At 39.3% G+C, this 20,376-nt stretch overlaps 1 protein-coding gene and 1 long non-coding RNA gene across 2 annotated transcripts in view; one reads left to right on the forward strand and one right to left on the reverse strand.

The window, feature by feature from the left end:
- nup188 (nucleoporin 188) overlaps positions 1-20,376 on the reverse strand; it is a 102,852-nt gene that overhangs the window by 32,034 nt on the left and 50,442 nt on the right. The gene's annotated exons all lie outside the window — the stretch shown is intronic.
- Positions 315-7,191, forward strand: LOC125486410. The gene is made up of 3 exons (XR_007265087.1): positions 315-430; positions 6,564-6,618; positions 7,154-7,191. It is a non-coding gene; the product is annotated as an uncharacterized LOC125486410 (long non-coding RNA).

Here is a 20,376-nt window from a genome sequence, read left to right on the forward strand (position 1 = left end):
CCTGCTGTATTCATCCAGCTCTACACCTTGTTATCTCAGATTCTCCAGCATCTACAATTCCTACTATCTCTCACCAAATACACTCACCTGTCACCTTCCAGGAGGCGGCCATAATGAAAGGCCAATCACGTGACACGAACGGCACCGTTGAAGTCACGTGCAGGGGGTCGGTGGCCCCCGTGGATGGTCACGTGCAGAGGGTCGGCTTGGATGTTGGTCACGTGAGTGGGTTGGCAATGGCGGCGGCGGCGGGCCCTTACGTGAGGTAAAATGAAATATATGAAACTTTATTTTTTTCTTCAAAAACAAAATAGAAAACACAGTTTGAGTCTGAGCTGAGCAGTTCTGCGAAGCAAGTGTGTTTTATCGGAAACAAGAAGCGGTAGCCGGTGTCTGTGTGTGGTTCCTGTGGAGCGCGGGGTTACAGTTGGTAAATGGATGAGAACGCGGTGAACACGAGTTTACGTTCAAACTCTCCATCGTGCCAGGATGGGGCTTTGGTTCCTTGGGATCATAATTTTAGATTTTTAACTTGTTCACTTCGTAAATAGACCATTGTACGTTGTGGCTGTACCGGTAACTTATTTTCCCTTCGCTCCGTTAAGGGACACAAATTTACGAGAATCTGACAGGAAACTGTTTCTGTTCTCTCACCCCCTCCTTCCTGTCGCTCAATGATCTGAAAAGTACGCTAGTATCCTCAAATAGCACCTGATACTCTCGGGTCGTTAGCAACACTGAAAAGCAGTTCCAGTGTCTATAATTTAGACGTCCATACATCTCTATAATTTAGTTTTAGTCTGCCGTTCTAATGTGTCTCGGGCTATTCCAGTTTAAGATACAAGGAAAGCTCAGTGCAGTGCAATTTTTTTTCCTATAATACTATCAATGAGACTGACTGGTTACTGGGATCATTCTTTCGTGTGGCATAGCTATTATGTACTTTTGTTTCAATTGAGTATTTTTAATGTTGAAATACAGTTTTTAAAAAAAAATCTCTCCTTTTTATTTTCTCCCTCTTTTCACCCAGTGGAGACAGTATGATGAGCTAGTACTGTTAACACAACTTTTGTAGTGCTTGGTGAGTTCTACGGTTAGCAGCCCATGCAGTTACAATAGTTTGTGGCCAGTGATGGTGGATTAAACTTGTTATCTTCTGGAATTGAAGTTCAGAATTTTTTTTTTGGATACTTGATTAAATATGGCCAATATATCATGCAACCAGAATGTGAGGAACAAAGAATAGTTGATGTTTTAAGTGAAAATATTAACTTTTGATTTTGTTCTTCAGTGACTGAGAATTTTAGGTCTTTTGTGTTTTGTTTTTGAAGTTTGCTTTTTCTGCTGAATGATGCTGGTGCTATCATTCAAGAGACATACGGATGTGTAGATTAGGTGTGTTATAGAGGGATGGATCTGGTTGGGATGCTCTGAGGTTCGGTGTGGACTTGTTGGGCCGAAGGGCCTGTTTCCACACTGTAGGGTTTCTATGATTCTATGTCATCTTGACAATTATGCAGGACAAATTTGTTTGTTCGTAGGATAATTTTGACTTGCATAATTAAGTGGTGTATCCAAGGTGTTTTTTCTCAAACATTTCCTGTCTCTTCCTATCTCTCTTTCCTTAAGATTCCCTTTAAATTTTATTTCTTTTGAAGTTTTTGGTTACCTGTCCTAATATTTCCTTTGGCTTGGTTTAATTTTGTCCTGTTACCTTGTGCAGAGCTTTGGGATATTCTCCTGTGTTAATGATCGTCATTCCAGCACAGCAGGTGGTTACTTGGCTCTTTGATTCCACTCTGAATTCTGTATAAATGCAACTTATTGTTAATGAGTCACATTTTGTGGTATGCAGTTTGTGCCACCTGCTTGATGTATGGTATGTTTGGGCAGCACTAGCTTCTTTGGCCATCAAATAAAGGGTTTAGGGACTGCTATTTTGCCACTGGTCCACCAACTCCCTTTTTGCATTATGTCTTTAAATTTAATATCTGCAATTTTCTTTTGCTGCCACACCCCAGTCCCCGGTGTAAATTTTTTTTAAAGAAACGTTTGTTTGAAAATGATTTCCAATCTTAAAATATTTTCTAGGGATTCAAAGAAGTTTTGTTTCTCCTCAGAATGGAGCTGCTAGCTTCTATTATAGAATTATAGAACTCCCCAGTGTGGAAACAGGCTATTCAGCCCAGCAAGTCCACACTGACTCTCCAAAGAGCATCCCACCCAAATTCATCCCCCCCACCCTATCTTTGTAACCTTGTATTTCCCATGGCTAGTTCACCTAACCTGCACGTCTTTGAACTGTGGAAGGAAACTGGAGCACCCGGACAAAATCAGCACAGACACGGGGTGAATGTGCAAACTCCACACAGACAGTCGCCCGAGGCTGGAATTGAGCCCGGGTCCCTGGCGCTGTGAGGCGTGCGTCCGCTTAAATTTGACAAGGAGTTTTTAATAGCTTTTGGGTCATGCAGGATTCTTTCAACATGATTTGAATCTGGGTCAGAATTCTTAAAATTTGCTCATGGGATGTGGCAATGCTGGCCTAGTCAGCAGTGCCTCCACTAAATTCTCTGGAAATGGTAAAGTGCCTTCTTGAAGCACTGCAATCCATAGGGGTTAGGTACACTGACAATGCTGCAAGGAGAGGAGTGTGCAGTAATTATAGAATACGGCCTCCATGTTCCAAACCTGAATAGCAAACTCCGATGAATTTTTGGCTCTGCTTTCTGTATCAGAAAATACCTACTAAAATTTGGAGCTGGACAATAGCAAAATTAAAGACAATGACATACAAATTCATTAGTGTTAAATTTGGGTTTAATAAAAACAAAACATTTTCAGTCTTTTTATCAAGACAAGTCATTAAAATTTAGCTTTAGTTGAGTAACTTAATGTGGTTTTGTCTGAAATTGAATTTGAATGGGATTCACATCTATGAGCAAAAGTCAATGTACAGCAAATAGCATAACTGACTTTCACAACTTATTCTCACCACAGATATTCAGCAGTAGAAGTAAAACTGTAGGAAATAGCGTGATCTTGATTGTACTGCTCAGTGATGCTCAGTTTAGGTTCTGCCAGGGCCACTCAGCTCCTGACCTCATTACATCCTTGGTTCAAACATGACAAAAGAGCTATATTCCAGAGGTGAGTGTGACAGCCTTTGACATCAAAGCCACATTTGACTGTGTGTGACATCAACGAACCCCGGCAAAACTGAAATCACTGGGTCTTGGGGGCAAACTCTTCACTGGTTAGATTCATACTTGGCACATAGGAAAATGGTTGTGGTTGTCGGAAGTCATTCATCTAAGTCCAGGACATCTCTGCAGGAGGTGGCCTTTATAGAGGTTTATAAAATCATGAGGGATATAAATAAGGTGAATGGTAGATGTCTTTTCCTTACGGTGGGGGATTTCAAGACTAGGGGACATATTTTTAAGGTGAGAGGAGGAGGATTTAAAAAAGACAAGCAATTTTTTTTTTTTTGTGGTTCATGTGTGCAGGGAACTTCCAGAGGAAGTCGTGGGTTCGGGTACGGTTACAATGTTTAAAAGACATTTAGATAAGTACACGAATAAGAAATACTTGGAGGGATATGGGCCAAGTGCAGGCAGGTGAGACTAATTTGATTTGAGATTATGGTCAGCATTGACTTGTCAGACTGAAGGGTCTGTTTCCATGCTATATGACTGAGTTCCCCAGTGTAATATTCTCCGCTGAGCCATCTTCAGCTGCTTCATCAATGACCGGCCTTCCATCATAAGTTCAGAAGTGAGGATGTTTGCTGATGACTGCACAGTGCTCAGCACCATTCGCAACCCCTCGATACTGAAGCAATCGATGTTCAATTGCAGCAAGATCTGTATGTTATCCAAGCTTGGACTGACAAGTGGCAAGTAACACTCATGCCACACAAATTCAAGGCAGTAACCATCTCAATGAGAGACAATCTAGTCACCGCACCTTGACATTTAATGGCATTACCATCACTGAATCCCTCACTATCGACATTCTTGGGGTTACCATTGACCAGAAACTCAACTGAACTTGCCACATAAACACACTGGCTACAAGAGCAGGTCAGAAGCTAGGAATACTGTGGCGAGTAACTTACCACCTGACTCCTCAAAGTCTGTCCAGCATCTACAAGGCACAAGTCAGGCGTGTGATGGAATACTCCCCACTTGCTTGGATGGATGCAGCTCCAACAACACAAGAAACTTGACACCATCCAGGACAAAGCAGCCTGCTTGATTTGCACCATATCCACAATCTTCCACTCCCACCACTGATGCTCAGTAGCAACACTATGTACTATTTACAAGATGCACTGCAGAAATTCACTAAAGGTGCTTAGACAGCACTTCGAAAACCACGACTGCTATCATCTAGAAGGAAAAGGGCAGCAAATACATGAGAACACCGCCACGTGCCAGTTCCCGTCCAAGGTATTCACCATCTTGACTTGGAAGTATATCGCTGTTCTTTCACTGTCCCTGTTGAAATCCTGGAATTTCCTCCCTAAGGGTGTTGTGGGTCAATCTATAATATGTGGACTGCAGCAGTTCAAGAAGGCACCTCATCACCTTCTCAATGGCAAATAGGGACGGCAATAAATGCTGGCCATCCAGTGATACCTGTGTCTAATGAGTGAATAAAAGTTGCTTTTCTGGTAGAAGTAACAAACATTTGTAACATTATCAAATATACATGAAATAAAAGTAACCAGGGTAAAATTAAACTTATTTAGGACTGAAGCCTAAATTGGCAATATGTGCATCAGGATGACTACAGTGCTGAAATTTATTGTTGTTTGTTAGGGGAATACCCAAACGCCCCCCTCAGGTTTGCTGCATTGCTGCACCGAAGCTCAGAGCAAGCTGGAAGAGCAGCACCTCATTTTACGCTTGGGGTCCCTGCAGCCCTCTGACTCGATATGGAGCTTGCGGCTTGATCTCTCCCATGTCCTTACTCCAACCATCCACACCAGGCCTTGTTATCACACAGTCTGCTATTACACACAACTCATTGTTAGCCACTAACAGTCCCCATTAATAGCTATTCATCCTCCTAGCCAGGTTGTTATCCAATTCTTTGTCTAACTGCTCTTCTCTCTCTTTGGGCTGTATTCCCGCCTATTGTTTATTCCTTACCTCCTCCTCCCAACCCTAACTTCTGCATGTAAACTAGCATTTTTCTATCCCGAAACATTGACTGCTCCTTTTCTGCAGATGCTGCCTGGCTTGCTATGTTCTTCCAGCCTCCTGTTTGTCTACCTTGGATTCCAGCATCTGCAGTTTTTTGTCTCTAACCAGGTTTCATCACTGCAAAGTCTCTTCAAAGGATGTCCGCTTTGAAGAAGTTTTCTGCCTCCCTCAGATGTGAACTCAGTGAGTCCCTTTCTCACTGCCACACTGCTGTAACCTCTTCAGCCCAAGAGTCCTGAAGAAGGGTAATACCCGAAACATTGACTGCTCCTTTCCTCCACGTGTTGCCTGGCTTGCTGTGTTCTTCCAGCCTCCTGTTTGTCTATCATTTTCCTGGCTACCATCAGTTCTGAGGAAGGGTCACACAGCCTGAAAAGTTAACTCTGATTTCTCTCCACAGATGCTGCCAGACCTACTGAGCTTTTCCAGCAATTTCATTTTTGTCTTTAATCTACAGTCAATCAGGACCACACTTGAAAATGTTTGACCGAAGTTTTGGGCAAAGGTGTAGGGTGAGCAATGTAGTTTTCAAGGAACAGTTTGTTTTTTCCATTTGAGTTCAGAATTCATTTAATAAAGAGGGATGATCTTATTGTCTGCTGTTGGAGTACTGGCTTAGTGGGCAATGTTGACTGTTGGAACCCCTTGTCTCTTAAATAGTGACACAGAATCTTTTGGTGGCTGGTGCTCCATTTGACAATGGAGCTCTCCCTTGATACAACAGTAAGGATTATACATTTGAAAGCATATTAGAGTTTGAAATCTGATCTAATTCAGAATGAGCCCAACCTGATATTACTGTTTCTAACGGTATTTCATTGTGTGCTTAATCAAATCAATGAAGAACATTTTCTCAAGCTTTTGTTGGGATTCTAAGTTGCAAAAGTTCTGACTTATCTAAATGACTTACTTAAAATTAATCTGAAATTAAAACATTTAAAGTACATCAAAATAATGTAGAAACATAAAGATCTTGCAATAATGAAAAACAATAGCATCAGTGTTCATTGTAATAGTCTGACTATGAAGGTGAAAACTCCTTTCTCTGACAACATGAAAGCCCTATCTGAACTTAATTTATCGTTTCAGTTCATGTTGTGCATAATGCGGATATGATGGGCTGAATAGTCTCTTCTGTGTTGACAGTTTTCAATGGTTCTATGCTAGAAATATTATTTTATCATTAAGATTTTGGTAAAGTTGAGATTAAGCGATTCTCTGGTAATTGGGTGAGTATTCAGGTAAGAGTGATGTTAGTGTTAACCTTTAACAATGTGATATGTAAACCTTCTCTTAGCAAACACCATTTGTACTCTGGCTTATGTTTAACAAGTGTCAATTTGTTCACAGAAGCAGTCGAGAACTGTGGACAATTTTACTGGGGAGGTCAGCACTAAGAGAGAATGTAAGTTCAACTCAGTCACTTCATTATTTAAAGTTGGGTACTCAGCTTTTTGTGGTTTGGTAATTTCCCATAGTTACCAGTAGAGGTAACACTATGATTCAATGATGTAAATAACCCTTTGTCATGTGGCACCATTGGGTTAAAAGAATTTGAAAGATTCTAATGGAGTGTACTTTGTAGTTATAGATACTAATATGTTGCCCTGTTTGTGGCAACAGTTCTCTATGCAATTTGCAGATCTTTGGGGTATTCAAAAGCAAAATGATCCTTTACATTTAGGAATATCAATGGGTAAATCAGTGTAACCTATTAAAGCCTAGCTGTTGATTTAGTATCAAGGCTGGTAGTAGGTTATTGTAAATTGACACCATCAATAGGGGAAAATGGAATGATACAACAAATATGGAAGAAACACCTCCAAAAATCAATCAATCAGTATTGATTTATGGTTCGTAGGAAGGATCAGTGAGATTGACGTAAAATGTGACGATAAACAGTTATAAAATTAAATTTGAATCACATTGTTTTCTTTCAGGATCAGATTGAAGCCGAGTTGGATCGGCATTGTGAGCGGTTACTAGCTGGCCTGTCGTATTACAAACCTCCTAGGTAATGACAACTTGTATTTTTATAACATCACAATAAGACTTTTCTTTTGTTGTAAGATTGACTTATTTATTTTCCCCACATTTTGGAGTACTGTCTGTCCTTTGATAATGTATTGTGTGTAGAGATTAATGATCACAGAGAATAAGAACATAAAATGTAGAAGCCAGAAGTATGCCACTCACTCTATAGAACCTGCACCATCGTTCAATGAGATCTGGATGATCTGATGATCCTGAGTCCACTTTCCTGCCTTTTCCCCATAACCTTGATTCCTTTACTGATTAAAAATCTGTCTCTCAGTATTGCATATAATTCACGACCCAGCCTTTACAACCCTTTGTGGTAAAGAATTACTACCCTCTGAGACAAAAAATTCTTCGCCTTTTAAATATGTGACCCCTTTTTCTGAGATTATGCCCTCTTATGTGAGAGTCTCCCACAAAGGGAAACAACCTTTAAGCATCCACTGTCAAGTTCTGTAAGAATCTTGTTTCAATAAGGTGACCTCTCATTCTTTTGCTTTCCAATGAGTAAAGGTCCAATTTATGTAACCTCTCCTCAGAAGGCATGTCCTTCCATATTTCGTGTCAGCCTAGTGAACCTTCCCTGGACTCTCCAATGCCCCTGTATCTTCCTGCATAAGCAGATAGGTTTCATCAATAAATGTAAATGACTTCAAGGGTAGGTATTTTGGATGAAAATAAAACATATGGCATAACCGTTATTGGTCATAAATCAACCGAATGAGGATCATCAATGGATTTAAAAAACCATGGGGATATAGTCAAGAGCTGGGAATACATCTGATTTTATTTGTGAAAATTAATAAATTGGATCTAACAATTGCTTTTCAGATAGGATATCCTTCTGCTCAATAGCTAATACCATTAAGCTTATCTACAGGTATTGCATAATGTAAATAAAGGGAGTCAAACTGAAGGAAAAACTGTTTAATTCTCTTACAGTATATCCTCTGGAGAGAAGCTAAAAACTGATAAAGAAGTTGTAGCACCTCTGAAGGAACTTGGGCTACGGATCAGCAAATTCCTGGTGTGTACTACTGTCATATTTTGGCTATCAGTGAGCGTGAATGCAGTCCTACAAAGGAATGTGTTTCTGACTGAGAAGAAATGGAAATCTCCATCAGGTGTAATTGTCCAAAATAAAATGAAGTTACAGATATTTGAACCCATTTTCAAGAGCTTGGAAACTCACATTCCACAATGACCTAAAATAAGGTCATTTTTTTATTAGTGGGGGACTTTAGCTTTAGTATATATTTTTATTGCAAAGCTTTTATCGTCATTCATTTTTATAAAGCCAGCAATTTGGTTCAACATATTTTGATTGTTTTCTATCTCTTGTACTCCATTCATGCAGCACTGCTAGTCTACTTTAAACCAGCAGTTTTGTAGTTAAATTCCATCACATTTGTTTTATCAGAGAATGTGATGCTTTAAAGAAAAGTGTGAAAAATGCACAGCTTTTTTATTTCTCCAACATTCAGTTGTTCTGATTCTTGGTTTAATCTTGTTGGACAGAGTTTGGACGAGCAGCAAAGTGTTCAAATATTACAGTCGTATCTACAAGAGGATTACAGAGGCACACAGAGCTCGATAAAGGTACAGCAGTTTTGATGGGGATGGCTAATAGATTAAGCATAGGTCGATAATCCTTTATTTTGTCCTCACCCTGTTTATTACAATTTGTGGCTGTGCATGTGTGGACAGCTGGTGAGCAGACTGTATGCTTCCAATTGCTGTATGATGTGCAATAGCACAGCAACATCAATACTTTGCAGTAAAGTAAAACTTCATGAAGAATATGGTATCTTATGAGAGAGGCTTCCTTAACTACAGTGAGACATTTTCTCTTAGCATTGCTGTAGAAAGTAGATGAATTATCAACTAGCTATTTCTTGTAACTTTAATTTATGTGATGATACTGTGGCTTTAGGAGGTTTTTTAAATTAAGAGGTGCTGAGTGGTCTGTTCCTATCCAATAAACTAAACAGCTTGTGAGGCCTTGGGGGTTTTTTAAGAAGTTGGAATGATAGAAGCAGCATGAATGGGTGGAGCCAGGCTCCTACAGAACCTTGGTTTTAGTTTAGTTTTCAGCATTTGCTGGGGTTTTGGAAGCTGGTTGTGGAACTTGCTACATCATTCTCTCTGTTACAGCTAAAAACTTGGGTTCTCTTCTCTTTCTGTGAGAATCGCATGAGAGACAATCTGTGTTACTGGATTTGCTTTTGCCAAGGGTGTGTTTGAGATGATACCTTTTTTGGAATAGTTCTTGTTTAGTAGTTAAATAATCTATCATTTCTGTTTAGTTTCCAATAGAGTAAAAATTGTATCAATGCTTCTTTCTTTTGTTTGTATTTTTCTGGGGGTAAAAATAATGTATGTTTTGCTTAAAGCTGAGTAGCCTGACCAGTCAAATAACATCTGGAATATAGCACCTTACACTTGTCATTAAAATAGGTTAAAAGTTAGGGTCTGGGCTATCTCCTTGGTACGTTTGCAGTGGGTTTGGTCTCGCACCATAACATTTGGTCTAGACTTGAAACAACCCCATTGACAATATATTTTCTATCATTAACTGTTTTGCTGTGTAGACCGTAGACCGATAGTTGAAGGTTAGAATTAGTGTTTGATTCAGCCTTGAATTTCTGATAGAAATACAGCCTTAAATTCACAGCTGCATTGTTTCACAAAAAAAAACTTATTGGGAAGTTGACATGGGATTTATTCCATATTTGCTTCATTTCTTTCTTGTGTTTTTCAGGCAGTATTGCGGGATGAGAGACAGAGCCAGGCCCTGCAGCTGAAGGTATGTTATGTTTAAACTTAAAAATAAAACATTTATCTGCAGTCAATGACAAGGCTATGATAATGAATATGTGAATTTGATCTCATTTACAAACCCCAGTGAGTTCTCAAACTTGTACTGCTGTGAAGTATTAAGTGGAAGTCGTTATTCCACACAAAGGGAGGTAAAAGAGGATCAGTGCTCTTGCATCAAATGTTCACATGTCCTTACTGCATGCAGTATGTCCTGAAATGGAAAAGATAAAGGCAGTATTTAATACCTTCACTTGAAAGACTTTTTTTTTTAAAAAAAAATCAAAATATTTAAAAGAAATATGTTCCCAGTTTGTAAGTTATTCTTCATGTTCTATTTTCCCTTAACCTGTGTACTTACATTAAAAAATAGACTTAACATCTTATTTGGTTTTTAAATGTTCATTTCTCAGGTATTTAATTACAATTGTTTTCTAAATCTGGAGCACTGACTGATATCTGGATATTCTGTCTTGCCTAATTGAAGTACTGAAATAGGAGAAATTGTTTCCAATGGCATACAGCAAAGTAGAAATGAATGTATAGATAGTGTATGGTCACTGTGGTCTGATACGAAGTTGTCTGAAATCAATAATTCGTTTCAGCTCAGAAACCAAGAGACATGAGGAAAAAAATGTTGTGTTGGTTTTCTTTGTAATAACCTTCTTTAGTTCTGGATGTATTTTTTTGATGAAAGCTCTGGGCAGTTGTAGGTCTCTTGATTACAATTACTTTAATTGATCTGCTTTGGGCATGATGACTTCTGATAATTCTTTGTGGTCAGAATTACAAAAGCCAAGCCACTGGACATTTGCAAGGGAAATCATTTCTCTTAACTATGTTTAAAAATATTGAACTTAATTTTTCTGCCTGCTGATTGCAAAATAGGTGGCTTGAATCTTTTAGTCTTTCATGAATTTGAGTAGGTCAGCAGTGAAATAGCAATACAGAAATACTTGTTTTAGAAAAATAAAACCTGATTATTTTTGATCAGCTTGAAATTGACCAATATTTCTTGCAATTTCTATTTTCATTGTTTTTCTTAATTTTGTATTTCTTGCCTTCCTTTACTTAGATTGCAGAATACTATTATGAAGAAAGATTGTACACGCTACGCTGTGTTCTGTACCTACTTACATATTTTCAGGATGAAAGACACCCTTACAGAGTGAGTTGAATTAATCCAGAAATGGACTGTTCCTGTGAAATTTGAACTGCCCTAACTCGGTGAAAGGTTATTGGGTGATGTTACAGAACCTACTGTAGATTTAGAGTTAAAAGTTTTGATAATCTGTGTTGTAGTTCTGATGAGTGTGTAAGAAATCACTGCATAATTTTCATTGTACACAGAAAATCAATAATTGTAACAGAACTGTGTGAAGGTATTGGGTATATATTAATGACTGCTGATGAGCTATTTCTATTGATTTTATTCCTCAGGTAGAGTATTCAAAATGTGTGGATAAGCTGGAGAAGGAACTGGTTGTGAATTATCGGAAACAGTTTGAAGAATTGTTCAGAACTGAAGCTCCAACTTGGGAAACACATGGGAATCTTATGGTATGTAAATCCCCCAGTCTTGTATTTTAATGTTTGTATGCTGTTTACCTCCACTTTCCCCAAACTGTTATTTCCTGTTGCTTTACACTTTACATGACACAAGAAGTCAGAAACATCATAATTGTGTCTTTAATTTGGCCATTGTTATCAGTTAACAGGGACCGCGTTGCTTCTGCTGTTTTTCTTCTCATACTTTGAAACTCATTGAAATTGGAAAACTGAATGTAATTCTAATATATAGTGCTTGTTTTATCACATTTGTCTATTTTGCTCTATGAAAATAATATCTGCAACAAAGAAATCTTGTGTAATTCTAATAGTTAAAATGAGTTTTTGTATTTCTCTTTAAATGTAAATATTAGGTCATTTATTAAGATCATAACAAAATAAGTTAAAAGCCACATTGACTAAACACTATTTTTGTAGGAAGCCCATGCTATAAACTGCAGAACAGAACTTGCCTTTTACTGTTTCAAATGATCCAAATGTTTTTTTGCTTCACAGTTTTACATATATTGTCTGAAGTGTTCAGTCAATTCTTTTGGTACTTCTCTAAAGTGATTTTTTTTTTTAAACTCCCTAGGGTTTACTTCTGTACTCATACTTTCCTAGCCTGACATCTGTTCACCCAAAAGACGCGTTGTACCTTCTTCCCAATAAAACGATCTGGGCCCTATTTTAACCATTATCAACCCAACCAGATTTACTGCCAACCGAATTCACAATGGGCCCAATGATCTCCCTTCAATCCCCAATTTTAACCTTTTGTTAGAGAATCCTAAATAGTAGTCTTGTGAACCCTCACAATTAAAATTCAGTCACGTGTGCCAATGCTCCTGTTTCCTGATCAAGCTGCTGTCAAGTGGACCAGACCACGTTGTAATACCCCCTTTTTGGTGTTTTCTGTAGACAGAGCGCCAAGTGTCTCGATGGTTTGTACAGTGTCTAAAGGAGCAGGCACTAATTTTGGAGATAATCTTCCTATATTATGCCTATTTTGAGATGGGACCAGAAGACCTGCTAGCTTTTGCACGAATATTTAAAGAGCAAGGTTTTGGAAGAAGGCAAACAAACAGGCATCTTGTGGATGAAAGCATGGATGGATTGGTTGATCGTATTGGGTGAGTACATGTTGGATGTAAAGATCGGTATACGATTGATTAAATAGTTAAATGTGATATGTTGAAATACGATTATAAGAAGTAGGAGCAGAAGCAGGCCATTCAGTCTGTTGACGTCTTTGCTGTTCAATAAGATTGTGGCTGATCTGATGATTCCCCCACTCCACTTGCCTGACTTTCCCCATAACCCCTGATTCATTTGCTGTTTAAAAATGTGTCTATTTCAGCTTGCATTTGCTTAAAGCCCTGTTCAGTAAGGAACTTCACAGATTCGCTACCCTGTGAAGGTGAGAGTGACAGCCCTTTAATCAAGGTTACGTTTGACTGTGTGGCATCACGGAACCGAAGCAAAACTGGCATCAGTGGGTATCAGAGGAAACTCTCTACTGTCTGGAGTTATACCTAGCACAAAGGAAGATGGCTATGGGTGCTGGAGGTCAGTCATCTCAGCTCCAGGGCATCCCTGCAGGAGCTCTTCAGGGTAGTGTCCTAGGCCCAACCATCATCAGCTGCTTCATCAATGACTTCTCCGTCATAAGGTCAGAAGAAGGGATGTTTGCTGACTGAGCAATGTTCAGCACCTTTTGTGACTCCTCAGATGTTGAAGCTGTCCATTTTCGAATGCAACAAGATCTGGACAATATCTAGGCTTGGCTGACAACTGGAAAGTAACATTTGCATCTCTCAAATGCCAGGCTGTGATCTTCACCAGTAAGAGGCAATATAACCACCAACCACTGACATTTAATGGTATTACCAGCACTGAATCCTGCACAATCAACATCCTTGGGGTTATCCTTGACCAGAAACTCGGTGGACTCTCCACATAAACACTGACGATAAGAGCGGGTCAGAGTCTAGGAATACTGCGGCGAGTAACTCACCTTCTGACTCCCCAAAGCCTGTCCACCATCTACAAGGTGCAAGTCAGGACCGTGATGGAACATGCCCCACTTGCCTGGATGGATGCAGCTCCAACAGCATTCAAGAAGCTTGACACCATCCAGGACAAAGCAGCCCGCTTGATTTGCACTGCATTCACAAGCATCCACTCCCTCTACCACCGACACTCAGTACACACTGCTGCTACTATCTACCAGATGTACTGCAAAAATTTACCGAAGATCCTTAGCCAGGACCTTCCAAACCCATGATCACTTCCATCTAGAAGGACAAGGGCAGTAGATAAATGGGAACACCACTCCTTGTAGGTTCCACTCCAAGCCACTCACCATCCTGACTTGGAAATGTATTGCAGTTCCTTCACTGTCGCTGGGTCAAAATCCTGGAATTTCTTCCCTAAAGGCATTGTGGGTCAGCACACAGCAGGTGGATTTCAGCAGTTGAAGAAGGCAGCTTACCGCCACCTTCTCTTGGGCAGCTAGGGATAGGTAATAAATGCTGGCCAGTCTGTGACGCCCACATCCCATAAATGATTTTTTAAAAAAAGAAATTCCTCCTGATCTCTCTCATAAATGTGTGATTGCTTATTTTGAGTTTCAACATAAGAAAATTCCTCCAACCTAGAATCAGCATGGTGAGCCTACTCTTGACTGTCACGAATACCTGTAAATCTTTCCTTCGATAAGGGGACCAGAACTGTTCATAGTATTCTATGTGTGGCCTAACTAGTGCCTTATAGTTTTAACAAGACCTTCCTATTTTTATACTCCAGTTCCTTTGAAATGACGGCCATTAGTCCATTCACCTTCATTAGTCACTGAACTTGGATGTTAGATTTTGGTGATTTGTAACCATACTGTGGTTTTCTCTAGTCTTTCCCCATTTAAATAATTTTCTACTCTTGTATTCATCTTTCTAAGGTCCATAACTTCACATTTTCCTGCATTATTTTCTAACTGCCAAAATTTTGCTTACTCACTTAACCTGTCTATGCCTCTGTATTTTGTCTGTCAACATCACTGCTTACCTTCCCACCGACTTCAGTCATGCACGGACTTGGCTATAGTATGTTCACTTTCCTTGTTCAAGTTATTGATATATATTGTAAATATTTGTGGCTCCTGTGCTGATCCCTGTGCCACTCTACTAATTATAGGTTGCCATCCTAAAAATGCCCTCTTTATCCAACTCTGTCTTCTAGTTAGTTGATTCTCTATCCTCGCTAATACACTACCCTGAACATCAAGGTTTTTATCCTCTTAAGTAACCTATGTATGGTAACTTATTGAACACATTTTGGAAATCCGAATCTATCCTGCTTGTTAATCTCAAGGACCTCTAAGTAATTTGTTAGGCATAGTTTCTCCTTCATAAAGCTATGCTGATTCTGCTTTATTACATTGTGTGTTTCTGAATGCTCTCTTATTAAAATTGCAGAATGCATCATTTGGCAAATAATAAAATTTACATCTTATTCAGCAGTTTGTCATTGAATCTTTCTAAATCTATCCGTGTAACATTACTATGTTGTAATAACACAAAACATTGTTTTTTGTGGGCGTGGGGCGAAACGTGTCAGTGATGAGTTGAATGTCCAGTTTAATATTTACTCAAGACTTAATGTAGGTTTTTAATGATGTGGGTATTCCGATGGCCAGATTTTTGCTGGAACAGTGCAGACTGGAGTTGTGTATTGACACCATGCTGAACCTTTTAATGCAGATGACTTTGTACGAGTTGCCTTGACAACTGAAGATCCTAATGGACAATTTTTCTACGTATGAAACCCTGCTTAAAAAGTCCCTTTTAAAGTCTGAGAATTCCGAGGGCTCTGACTCACTTAAACTTAACAGTTACCCAAGAAAAGTTAGAATCTTTCTTGATTCCGCTGATGCGATGCAGAATAGTGCTTTTCAGTGTGCTTACAGTATATCGGATTAAACACCACTTTTTTTAAGTTAGCAATAAATTGATTTTAAACTTCATATAAACAATGAAGTGGACTTCCATTGAGATAAATGTAAAACGCAAGAACTGCTAGACCAGAAATAAATGAAACAGACATGTATATTCAGGTATGCATGGCTTTACCTTTAAAAGTTTCTTTTGTTCATTCAGCTGCATTCCCTCAAATTCTGTGCACAGTAAATCCCATGGTTTTGTACAAAACCATACCTACATGTTTATGGATGAGTCATGTTGACAGCTGAGCAAGTTCTTTTGAATGTGTAGCGTGCATACTGTAAAGCACCATGCTCAAACACCCACACATATTCGTAAGGCCTGTTCTGAAAAGATTCCTGATTGGTAGGATTATCAGAATTGGCTTTGTTTTGCAGATGAGATCAGGAAGCATTGATGGTTGAGAAGTCTGACTTGGTTGAGTAGTTTTGGTTCTCATGGCAAATTATATTCCATTTACTGTCTCTAGGGTGAGGAATTAATTGACAGCTCATATCCAGGCAGCTAATATATTCAGCTTTTGAGCACTTCATGTACTCCTCTGTGCTGAAATATGTGCATGATGAGACAAGTTTTGTATCGGATGCTGGTCTAATTTTTCTTACCTTGTAAACGCAGAAGCTTAATGTTGTATTTGTTAATGTTGCTACTATTTAAATTTTACTTTTAAATAAATATATTTCCTAAATTATTGACCAAGGTTGTGATAATCCCAATATGTGATGACTAGGTGGGCACAAGGAGGCTTCATTTTTAGTGAAAGCACCAAGCTAATCCTCTTCCTTACTGGGCAATGTTACTTTTGTAAATGATATATTCTCCTGTTGCTTTGCTGGATGAGTATTCAGCAAATAAAGGGCATGAGAAAAGGTTGGTTTTTGTGTAATTGATGTTGTCACGTTACATTGGACAAGTCTAGAAATCAAGTCTCGGGACAGATTTCAAATATTACATAGGAAACCAATATTAGAGTGCTGAATGGAGGCATTAGCTCTGTGCTGTGCTTACTTATTTATTCTATGAATGTGGATACTGCTGACATGGCCAGCATTTATTTTCATCCCTAATTGACCTTGAATTGAGCAGCTTGCTAAGCTGTTCAGAGGACATTTTAAAGTCAACCACATTGCTCTGGATCTGGAGTCATGTATAGACTTGATAAAATGACAAATTTCTTTCCCTTGAGGACATTCATGAACAAATAGCATTTTACAACAATTGCTGATAGTTGACATTGTCACCATTACTGAAACCAGCTTTGTACCAGATTTATTAACTAAATTCAAATAATACCATCCGATAAGTCCCAAGGCACTATCCCCAATCTCTGGATTAGGAAACCAGTGGTATTGCTACTCTGCCTATCTCCCCCTTGTTGTGAAGACATTTGACTCTGTTGTCTTTCAAACGTCAAAATTATTTGATGACCGAGATCCTCCATTTGGGTCTGTCATAGTTCTTCTTCCCATGTATTGGGATCTAAATTTGCAAGGTTTGGGGTTGACTTTCAGATGGTGTTTTTACATCTCACTTGAGTGTAACCTGTTGTGCCGGTTGCACTACTCAGCTCATTGTTGAGTATTGCCTTTGGTATCCTGAAATCTTCCATGCAAGCTGAGCTCTGAGCATGATGTTGATGCTAGGTACACAGCACTGCACAAGAACTTCTTCGGTTATGGGAATTTCATCCTCTCATTTGCTATTGTGCCATTATAAAACTAGCAAATTACACTGATCATCTTTTCAGGGCAGCCATAGTTATTTATTTAGTTTTTAAAGTGTATTCATTTGTGGGATGTGGATGTCGCCACCTGGCCAGCATGTATTGCTTGTCCCTAGTTGCCCTTGAGAAGGTGGTGGTGAGCTGCCTTCTTGAACTGCTGCGGTCAACCACAGCAGGTGGACCACGATGCCATTTGGGAGGGAATTCCAGTATCTTGACCCAACAGTAGTGAAGGAAGGGCAAAATATTTCCAAGTCAGGATAGTGAGTGGCTTGGAGGGAAACTTGGAGATGGTGCTGCCCTTGTCCTTCGAGATGGAAGTGATCATGGTTTGGAAGGTGGTGTTTGAGGATCTTTGAATTTCTGCAGTCCATCTTGTAGGTAGTACACACTGCTACTACTGAACATTGGTGGTGGAGGAGCAGTTTACAAAGAACTGTCCTTGGACCTTTCCAGTTCGCCGTTTCAAAAGCCTTGGTAAGGTCAATTGCACCGTCTATAGGTCCTTATTTTATTTGCAAGACTGTTCTTGAATTTGGTGTGCTGCAAAAAGTCATGTCTACTGTTTTGTAATCTTTACTGAAGCCACACTGATTCTGGCAAAGCACATTCTGAGAAAGGCGAGTGACAATCCAATTATAAATTATCCCATGCAATGATTTTTCCTGCTGTTGAACGATTCCATGATGGCCACAAATGGACTTTCTCCCTTTCCATTTATAAAGTTGCGTTATTGAGGAACCTTTATAATCTTGGGAGACAGCATCCTGTTTTAAAATTAGACTGAAGAAACTGGTGAGTTTCCTAACCATGTGAATCCCTCCATATTTTAAATGCTTCAGATGGGATACTGTCAGCCCCCAGCAACTTCCCACAAGAAGTTATGGCCTTCATGACTTGTGCTTCAGAAGGATTTAGACCAATCTTTTCCAGGCTCTGGTGCTGCAGAGATGATTCTGGCATCATTGCACATTGTGGATTTTTAGTTCATGTTTGCGTCCTGTGCCCACTGAGAGAGAGTCTAATGCCTCTCCTCTTCATTTGACCTGTAACATGTGATTTGCAAGATTATTTTTGACATTCACTGCCTGTGATTTCTTGTCAGATATGTAAGGTTGTGAACATTGTGCACTTCCTTTAATTTATACCTTGGTCGTTGCTTTTTAATCATTCTTGGTGCTTCTATTTAATAAATCCTAAGATCTCAAATGCTGTGCTGTAAGGAACATTCTCTAATTTTTACTGGAAAAGCTCAGCAGGTCTGGCAGCACCTGTAAAGAAAAAAAAAATCAGAGGTAATATTTTGGGTGTGTTGATCCTGCCACAGAATGCTCAGTTCTGAGGAAGGATCACTGGACCCGAAACATTAATTCTGATTTCTTTTTCTTCACAGATGCAGCCAGACCTGCTGAGCTTTTCCAGCAACTTCTGTTTTTGTTCCTGATTTGCATCTGCAGTTCTTCCGGTTTTTATTCTTTAATTTTTTCCAGTTGCAATCCTGTCCTCTGGCATATAAGCAATTTCTGTATCTTGGCCATGTTTTTAAAACAGTTAAAGCTTTCTTTGTAGTTTGATGCAGGTATTGTGCATATTAGGCCACACTTTGGTTTACAGGATGCAAGGGCTAATCAGGGTAGTCCTTAGTACCAAATACATGAGAAATCTCTGGTGATTGAACAATTATAATGTCCGGCTTGTGATTTATGATGGGTTAGTTGCAAATGTGCTACATCTCCAGGGTTTGTCATTTAGCATCGTGACCTCTCTGTCCTCACCAATTTCTTGTACTGGCTCAGATTTTATGCGTTTTGCATAAGCAATGGTCTGTATAAACAGTGTCCAGTTCACATGCAGAGCAGGGTGATTGGTGCTCATAATGCTGTACTTAAGCTGGTTTTTGATGCTTTCAGGAGGAGGCAGAAAGCTAAGCAGAGGAAAAAAATGTGTGATCTTTTAAAAATTAAACAGTCTCAAAGAACTTCTTTGAATATTTGTTACTTGTTGCTTCTGGAAATTTTAATGAGGAAATTTGAAAAGTTTAAACATTGTAGGGATAGTTTCTGTCTAATAAAATGTATAACTTCTTCATATGTAAATGCTTTATCCATTCTTCATGACATACAAGCATATATGCTTTCTTCTTCAGGTATTTCAGCACATTGATCCTTGTGGAAGGAATGGATATAGATTTCCTACATAAATGTGCTCTAGAGGAGCGAGTAGAACAACATCAGTTTGCTAATGCTCGGGAAATTTGCCAGGTAATCTTTTCTTCCTTTCTGACTGAGAGGTTACATGTTGAGTGCAGTGTAATGGAAGAGAAATAGAATAGAGCAGCAAAATTATCTGTTGTCAGAATGGTTAATTTTAAGTTGATTGAGGCTCATTGTGGCATTGAATGATGTAATTGCTTGCAGATTACAGTCTAATATTTTAATACAGTTGTACATGGAGTCTGTGATTAATGTTGCCTGCTTTAGTTTGGCATTATTAGGACCTGGAGTCTCATTTAGCATTGTAAGAATAATTTTAACTGCATTCGCTGCACTCGGTGCCCAGCCTCCAACTTGCGGTCAGTACCTCCCGACTGACAAAGTGCTGGCCATGTACCTATTGGGGAGAAAGGCCAAAGTCCTGCTGGCGGCCAAGAGGAGCAGCCCCACCAAACTGTGGCCCAACCAGACACTGAAGGTGGTGGTAGCCAGCAAGAGGAGGGCTCAGATCCTCACCAGAATCAAGCAATGGCCTCAGTAGGTGACCCGGAGCTCAGTGAGCAACTGTCTCCTAGCTTAGACCCAGAGAACAGTGCCTTGAATGTACTGTTGGTTTTGCTGCAGACGATTGTGTGAGAAGAATGTTACGTGCTTCTATATTGTTAAATTTTTATTTTAAGTATTTCACTTACCAAGTTGAGTTAAAGGGTGAAAGTTTAATGTTTGCATTTTTCTTTCTGCCAAGAAACCCAACTCCAGTACTAATACTGATTCCTGCAGGAATCAGTGCTTCACTTAAGGTTGCAATTTTCAGGAGTGCATCCTGA

The sequence above is a fragment of the Rhincodon typus genome, chromosome 28 (genome assembly GCF_021869965.1).
Source record: "Rhincodon typus isolate 14 chromosome 28, sRhiTyp1.1, whole genome shotgun sequence".
Lineage (NCBI taxonomy): Eukaryota > Metazoa > Chordata > Chondrichthyes > Orectolobiformes > Rhincodontidae > Rhincodon > Rhincodon typus.